Genomic DNA, 8,798 nt, shown 5'->3' with positions numbered 1-8,798 from the left:
GAGCTGTTTTCCACCATCATAGCTGTCAAAGGCAGTGTCACTGGCCCTGATGTGGGATCCGATCAGGGGCCCTGCTGCTCAGAGATGGCATCCCAAGCCAGCTCTTAACCAACATGCCACTTGGCCGGCCCAGAAAATATTTTTATGTGATACTTATCTTCATGAGTTTTATCACTCAGGTTTTCTGTCTTTCCTCCTTCATAGAAATATGTGATTGCTCAAATGTGAGAGCCATTGGCTTAAAAAGTCATTTAGTATATAATTCCTATCCTTGGCTTTGGTGGACTTCAGGTTTGGTTTTATATGGTTTAGTTAAGTACACATAATTATACGGTATCAATGACTACAAAGATGGCATTAGTGCAGAGAATCTATCCATGCTTTAACAATAATGAAATTTAAGAAACACTCTTGAGTTTTTATTTAATTCAGGGTTATTTTTATCAATCCCATACAACCTTATAAAATGTCTGGTGTGCGGGACTGCTCTTTGCTTTTTTTGGACTCTATTCTGTAATGTCTGATAATACTACTTCATTGTTTTTCTTTTTTCCACATTTATTGAAGTATGATTGATAAATTATTGGGTTGTTGGAAAAGTCATGATGCATTTTTGCAACAAAAAACATAGAAAAAATATGTCATGACTTTTCCGACAACCCAATAAAATTATATATATGGTAAAACATGAAGTTTTTTTAAGTGTACAACATGATAATTTAAAGAATATATACACTGTGTAATGATTACCACGACCAAGTTAAATAACATCCATCGCTTTACATAGCTACTGTGTGTGAGTGTGTTTGTGTGTGTGTGTGTGTTTGTGTATGTGTTGAGAACACTTACTATCTACTCTCTTAGCAGATTTCAAGTATATAAAACAGTGTTATTAACTATAGTTGCCATGTTATACATTAGATCCCCAGAACTTATTCATCTTATAACTGGAAATTGGCACTCTAAACAAACAACATCCCTTTTCCCCAAACCTCAGCAAACTTACAACTATAATTCTACACTCTAGTTTTATGAGTTAGATTTTCTTAGATTTCCACATATAAGCGAGATCATACTTTGTCTTTTTGTGCCTGGGTTTTTTCAGTAAACATAATATCCTCCAGGTTCATCAATGTTGCCACAAATGGCAAGATTTCCTTCTTTTTATGGCTGAATAATATTCTGTTGTGTGTGTCTATATATAGATAGATAGATTGACAGATAGATAGATGATAGATAGATAGGTAGATAGATAGATAGATAGATAGATAGATAGATGATAGATAGATAACATTTTCTTTATTTACTCCTCTGTCAAAAGATACTCTGGTTGTTTCCATATCTTTGCTATTATTGTGGACATTAGACTCTCCATTTCCAAGAAGGAACACAAGCACAGAGAATCCAGAGATTTACACACACTCCACATATAGGGGATGAATGATTCAGGACTCAAACATTGATCTCCTGACCTTAGAATATGGCCCAACACTTAGGCAATGCTCCATTAATATTATCTATTATTATTATTATAATCAATATCTACCACTTACATTAAAATATAAACATTTAATAAAATGTAATAAAGTATCTAAAATTTATTTACTTTACTTTATTATGCATCTATAGGATTGTTGGAAAAGTCATGATGTATTTTTTTCTATGTTTTTCATTGCAAAAATGTGTCATGATTTTTCCAACAACCCAATATCACATATTTATTGCATAGAGGACATCCATTATTTCTTTAATCCTTATTCAGTGGAGCTGTATCAACTAGGAATCAACTCAGAGACAATCCCAGAGATACTAAGAACTTGCCCCATAACACACTAACTATAAGTGGAGCAGACAGATTTCAAAATTCAATTGTCAGTCTCTGAGTCTTATGCACTACACTTCATTGTGCCCAGACTTTCTGAAATTGTTAAGCAGAGGTACACAGGTCTTAACCATAGGTACATCCAAGGTATATTTTTTAACTTTTTCAGTAGCCTGAATAAGAATGGACCTCAAGACTGATTTTTTTCTCCTTTTGATATTGAGTAGGCTGATTATAAGAATGGAGGAAGAGTGGATTATTGAAGTGATATCCAGGAGCGAGTGCAAGAGAGATATCTGCCCTAAATATCACGTGTCAATTCTTCCTATGACCTTTGCCTGTGATCTCAGCCATCCTTCCTAAAGTTGATGCAGCAAAAGCTACCTACTGCTCTCCACTGTGGTCTACGAGAAGACTCCATTGGGAAGGGCATAGTGAGCAGGGTGTCCCTGTCAGGATTGACAGGGAGGTGAAATGACTGTTTCATTTCATTGCAGGGGAGAAGACTGGCCAGATGCCCTGTGTCTGGAGTCAGGCTGCCCAGGTTCAAATCTGGCTTCAACTCTTTCTAACTCATGACCTGTTACAAGTTACATAAAATGCTATGTTCCATTTTGTGTGTGTAAAATAATAATAATGTGTGCATTTATAATTTGGGAGAGATTCTGTAGATGAAATTTAAAAAATACATAAAACACATACCCCAGAGCCTGGCATTTAGAAATACCTAAATAAAAGTACACAGTGTTACGGTTAATGTCATATTTGTGATCATCACCTTCATGGTCATTCTGGAGTGCTTAGGGGAAAGTTTAGAGAGATCCATTTTCTGCTATGGTGGGAGAGATGCCAGTCAGAGCCAGAACCAATGAGGATGGAAGTGGAATTCTGAATGAGAGTCTCACATCCCCACCAGAACCAAGAACACAAACTGCACGGGCTCTGATCTGTAATTTTGTATATTGGTGCTCTTTCATCTATCTATCTCAACTGTCATGTTTGTCTTGTGGGGGAGGAAATAATGCTCTCAACAGTCCCTCCTCCAACCACCATCACCCACAGCACTTACTGGGCAGGGCTGCATTTCTGCTGGAGCATGACCCAGGAGCACGGGTCAGCTGGCCCTCTCCTGCCTGTGTGTGATGAAGGCTCAGGGTTCTTCCTCAGGACTGGTTGGGAAGACAGACTCAGGCTGAGACATTCTGATGCAGATGCCCACAAAGGGAGGAGTGCAGATAAGGAGCCCCTATAGTAGGTTAAGCAAACTAAAGGGCTGGGGACACCAGCCAATTATTTACAGTGGTGTGGCCTTGGGGCTCAATGCAAAAATCTCATAATTAGCCAATTGGTTCATATTGTCCTAGTCTCTGGGAACTTGCTAATATTAATGGAAGAGAAAAAGGGGAAAGTAAATGTCCTTGGAGGGTCTTGGTTCTTTCTCTCCTGAGGAAGAAGTTCACTTCTGTTCTTTGTTTCTTACTTCCAAGTTGTAGGATCTTAATATAAAATTCAATATAGATCTGTAAATTTTTTTATTCAACCACTCAATGTGTGATTTTAATGTCTGTAAATCCATTGTATTAATCATTATATCTAGGCAGAATTTGGTCTTCTATACCCAGAATGTGATACTCTTTCCATTTTATCAGTTAATACTTGTCTCTAAGGATAACTTCTTAGTTTCAGTTCCTTAGAGTGGCATTTTATATTTTGGAGATTTACAGTTATTTTTTTCCCCGTATTTGAATGAGCCTACAGTCCTAAATTTTTTCTCTAATTGAATTACTTTGGTACATTAAAATATTGATTTTTACATATTTATTTGGTAACTTATACTTAACTACTTCTGTGGGCCTCTCAGAAGGTTGTAATCAAGGTGCCAGCCAGGACTGCAGTCATCTCAAGGTTCAACAGACACAGGCCCACACAGCGGTTCTCAACCTGTGGGTCACGACCCCTTTGGGGGTCAAACAACCCTTTCACAGGGGTTGCCTAAGACCATCAGAAAACAAAAAGATATTTACATTACAATTCATAACAGTAGCAAAATTACAGTTATAGAGTAGCAACGAAAATAATTTTATGGTTGGGGGTCACCACAACATGAGGAACTGTATTAAGGGGTCTTGGCATTAGGAAGGTTGAGAACCGCTGGCCTAGAGAGTCAGTGTATGACCATGTGTAGGAGCATGCCGCTTCTTGAGTAAAGATGTCGCTTCCTGTGGCTCCATGTATCTTCTTCCAACTCCCAGAAGCGTGAGTACCCCCAACCAGGAGAGAGCCTCTCTCCGACACATCTATACATCATTTTGTGTGCTTACCACCCAGAGTCAGTTCTCTTTCCATCACCATATATTTCTATATGATATGTGCATAGTGGATAGTTGTTTGTATTACAAAAGTCATTGAAAGTTCCATTTTACTATTTACTGACTACATTTGTTTACCCAATAGAAAAATCAGTTGCTGTCAACTACATGCTATTTTTAAGGTATTGAATCAGAAATATTTCTGAAGTATCTATTATAATTTTGGTCATTGCATGATAGCTCCATATGAGATTCATATCTTACAGAGGGAATAATATTTCTATCTCAGATTTTCAAACAAGGCTGTAAAGTGTAGTACTATTCATAGAAAGTCCTACAACCCATTGTGTTAGTGCCATAATTCACAGAAGTGTGTGTAAATCCCTCAATCTCCCCAGGCTGGCATTCCTTTTCTTGAAATGAGGAGAGTAACAGCCCTCTTCAGAGATGTGTGATATCTAAAGGAGGTGGAACTTAATAAATATTTGCTTATTAATAAATATTTGTATATTGTTTTGTAACCAGAATTTGAATTATTGGAATAGTGGGTTTACTGATAAAATGTATCCTAAGACAGTTTTAATAACCTTTTATTTGATTATATGGCAGGGATCTGAAGGCTCTCTTGGTCTCGGCACTGGAGCATACAATGACTTGCAATCCTAAAATGTGTCTCAATCCACACAGTTAAATGTACCTTCCCCTTCTCATTCTGCCTCTTTTTATTCATATTTATGTGAAAATATAAAGTTTTTCTGTGATAGTTTTTGAATATTTGAATGGTGTAGGTGCTATTAACTGGAAAATAAGAGGTCCCATTGAAAGTCTATGATATACACACAAACAAGGGCTATTTTATCTTTTGTCTTTTGCTATGGGACCTCCATGAAGTGGCAGAAAGTACAGACAAGAAATCACCAGTGTATGTGAGCCATATTGACTTTGCTGTTTCTGTTAACCAAAGAAGGGTTTATTCAATATTTCATATATTTTCAAGCTTTTTTGTTCTTGTTGTTGTTGCATAGTCTGTGCCAAAGATGTAAGCTCTTGGGGAATCACAAATAAATGTGACTGTCATCTCCTTCCAAGTACTTGTATCTATTTTACAGGGACAAAAATAAAATGTTTTGTCAAATATCCACTGAAAACCAAACCATCAGATCACAGGATATTTTGGTTAAATGGTACAAAGTTTAGTGTTATCAATAATAATAATAATAATAATAACAATAATAATAATATTTAAAATTGTTGCCCTTATTTGTATTCATCACACACTTAATATGCATATCTATTGAGTCCTTACTCAATGGAATTGTATCATGTAGAAATCAACTCAGATGACAATGGTGAAGCTCAGAAATACTAAGAACTTGCTCCATGAGTAAGTAGAGCAGATTAGATTTAAAATTATATTATGAATCTCTGAAGAACATACAGTTAACTTTTTCACTTTATTATGATAAAATTCAGGAAGTTTAAAGCAGATAAGACAAAGAAACAAAAACTCATAGACACAGACAATAGTTTAGTGGTTACCAGAAGGTAAGGGGAGAGGTGAGGGGTGGTAGATGAGGGGAAAAGAGTTCAAATATATGGTGATGAAAGGAGAAATGACTCTGGGTGGTGAACACACAATACAATATATAGATGATGTGTTACAGAATTGTACACTTGAAGCCTATATAATTTTACTAGCCAATGTCAGCCCAATAAATTTTATGAAAACTAAAAATAATAAAATAAAGCTGAGATCCACAGTCTTAACCAATGACACATACATTGTACATATTTTAATAATTTCTAGTTGCCTGAGTAGGGAAGGAACCTGAGACATTGACATTATGTCTCCCTTTGAAATGGTGAAGGACTAAATTACAAGAGCAGGGGAGGAAGTGGATAGCTGAGGCAAAGTCCAGGAGTAAGGCAACAGATCTGCCCTAAATTGTCATGAGCTGGCTCTTTCTGTCACCCCTGTCTGTGGCCTCAGCCATCCTTCCTGTAGTTGAATCAGCAAGTGCCACCCACTGCTCTCCCCTGTGGTCTACCAGAAACCTCCAAAGAGAAAAACACAGTGAGAAGAGGATACCTCTGTCAAATGATCAGAGACGTGAAATGGTTGGTTGGGTTGACAAGGGGAGGGTACTAGCAAGGTTCCATAGTCTGAAGTCAGACTCATTGAAACCTGGCTTCATCCCTTTTTATCCCATGATCCGGTCGGTACAAGTTACATTAAATGTCTATAATTCTTTCCTCCTCTGTAAAAGAACAATAATATATGCAGATATATCTTAGGGGTGACTATGCAGATGAAAAGAAACAAGCTATATAGAGCACCTCGTTCAGAGCCTGGCACTTGGGAATCTTTAATAAAGGTTCATGGTATCATGCATATGGTCATCTGGCATCATTCGCCCACTCACCTTTATCATCACCTCTATGATCATTTTTGAAGTCATATGGGACACTTTAGAGGGACTCATTTCTGCTCCTGTGAGAGAGGTGCCAACAGGAGCCAGAACCAGTGCGGGAGGAAAGTAGAAATCTGAATCCCAACTCTCAAATCCCCACCAGAACCATAAACATAAATTTTAGAGGCCTCTGAGCTAAAAGCGTGTGCTGGTGCCTCCCATCTGGCTACTCCAACTGTCCTGCTTATCCTAAAGATGAAGAAACAATGCTCCCCCTGTCCCTCTTGCAACCAGTATCACCAACAGCACTCACTGGACTGTGCTGCCTCCATGCTGAGGCGTGACAAAGGAATGACAATCCATCGCTCTTCCAATGCCTGTGAGTGACAAAGGCTCAGGCTCTGTTCTCAGGACTGCAGGAAGACAGGGTCAGGCATAAACCCCTTCATGCAGGCAATGGCTGTGGGAAAAGAAGACACATAAACAGATCAAACTTTACTGGGACCAAATAACTGAAAGGTTATGTGGCACAGCCTGTTTATTTACAGTTGTGTGGGCTTGAGAGCTCAATGCACAGAGCTCGTAATTAGTCATATTGGTCCATGTTATCCTAATCTCTGAGGACTTGTTAATATTAATGGAATAGGATCATAGAAAAAGCAAACGTTTTTTGTTGGGTCTGAGGTCTTCTACTTCTCAGAAGGAATCTTGCCCATATTCCTCCTTGTGACTTTCAAGTTTCATACATCTTAATAAAATTCAGACTTACTTTTTAAATTAACATACTTCAACATGTGAGTTTATCATCATCAAATGCATTTAAATGACCAAGTACTTTAGGGAGAATTAGATCTTTTATATCAAGAATCTGATAGTATTTCAATTTTCTCAGTTAATTCTGTCTATTTCAGGACTTCTTTCTTTTGTTGTGGAAGGATCATTTAACACGAGACCTGTCCTTTTAACAAATTTTGATGTGCTAAAATATTGTTGACTCTAAGTACAACGCTGTATAGCAGATCTCTTAAGTTCATTTATTTTGCTTGATTGAGACCTTATGCCCTATTATTAGTTAACTCTCCATTTTCTCCTCCTTCCAGCCCCTGGCAAACACCGTTCCTCTCTACAGTTCTATAACTTCGACGATTTTAGATACATCATATAAGTGGAGTGGAATCATGCAGTATTTGTCTTTCTGTGACTGGCTTATTTCATTAGCATAATGTTCTTGAATTGCATCCATGTTGTTGCAAGTGGCAAGATTTCTTTTCTCAGGCTGAATAGTATTGAATTATTTATATGACAATTAAGTTCACGAGCTTTGTCGCAACGATGTTGCTAACCTTTTTTTATATCAGAGGGATTATTCATAATGAACTTGTAAAACTGGACAAACAGTTAACCAAGTTTACTATTTGGAAGTGCTAAAAATACTGCATGAAAATGTTAGACGACCTGAAGTTTTTGCCAACAAGTCATATCTCTTACATCACAACAATATACGGCACTGTCTGTGAGGGAGTTTTTGGCCAGTAAACAAATAACTGTAGAACACACACACACACACACACACACTCACCTAATCTTGTGCCCAATTACTTATTTCTTTACCTGAAGATAAAGGAAATATTGAAAGGAAGACCTTTTGATGGCATTCAGGATTTCAAGGGTAATACGATGATAGTTCTAATGGCCATTCCAGAAAAATGGTGGCCTAGGCACTGGTGTCAGTGCATAGCTTCCCAAGGGGAGTACTTCAAAGATGACCATAGTGATATTCAGCAATGAGGTATGTAGCCCTTTTTCTAGAATGAGTTTGCAAACTTTATTGTAATACTGTTCTATATTATATTATATTATATTATATTATATTATATTATATTATATTAATCACAGTTCTCTATTCATTCATCTGCAAATGACCATTTAGGTTGTGCCTAGATCTTGACTGTTGTGAATCGTTCTGCAATGAACATAGGAGTGATAATACCTCTTGTAGGTCTTGATTTCTGTTCTTTTGGGTAAATACCAAGAAGTGGGATTGCTGAATGATAATCTAGTTCTATTTTTAATTTTCTAAGAAATGTAATACTATTTTCCACAGTGATTAACACATTCTTTATTGATAGCAACAGTCTGCACAGGTTTTGATTTCTTCACATCCTTGCCAACACTTGTCTTTTTTTTTTTTAAATAATAATAATAACAACCATCCTGGTGGGTGTAAAGTGATATCTCAGTGTGATTTTTATTTGC

This window comes from Hipposideros armiger, unplaced genomic scaffold, assembly GCF_001890085.2.
Source record: "Hipposideros armiger isolate ML-2016 unplaced genomic scaffold, ASM189008v1 scaffold_1779, whole genome shotgun sequence".
Classification (NCBI taxonomy): domain Eukaryota; kingdom Metazoa; phylum Chordata; class Mammalia; order Chiroptera; family Hipposideridae; genus Hipposideros; species Hipposideros armiger.
This window is presented reverse-complemented; position numbering follows the sequence as displayed.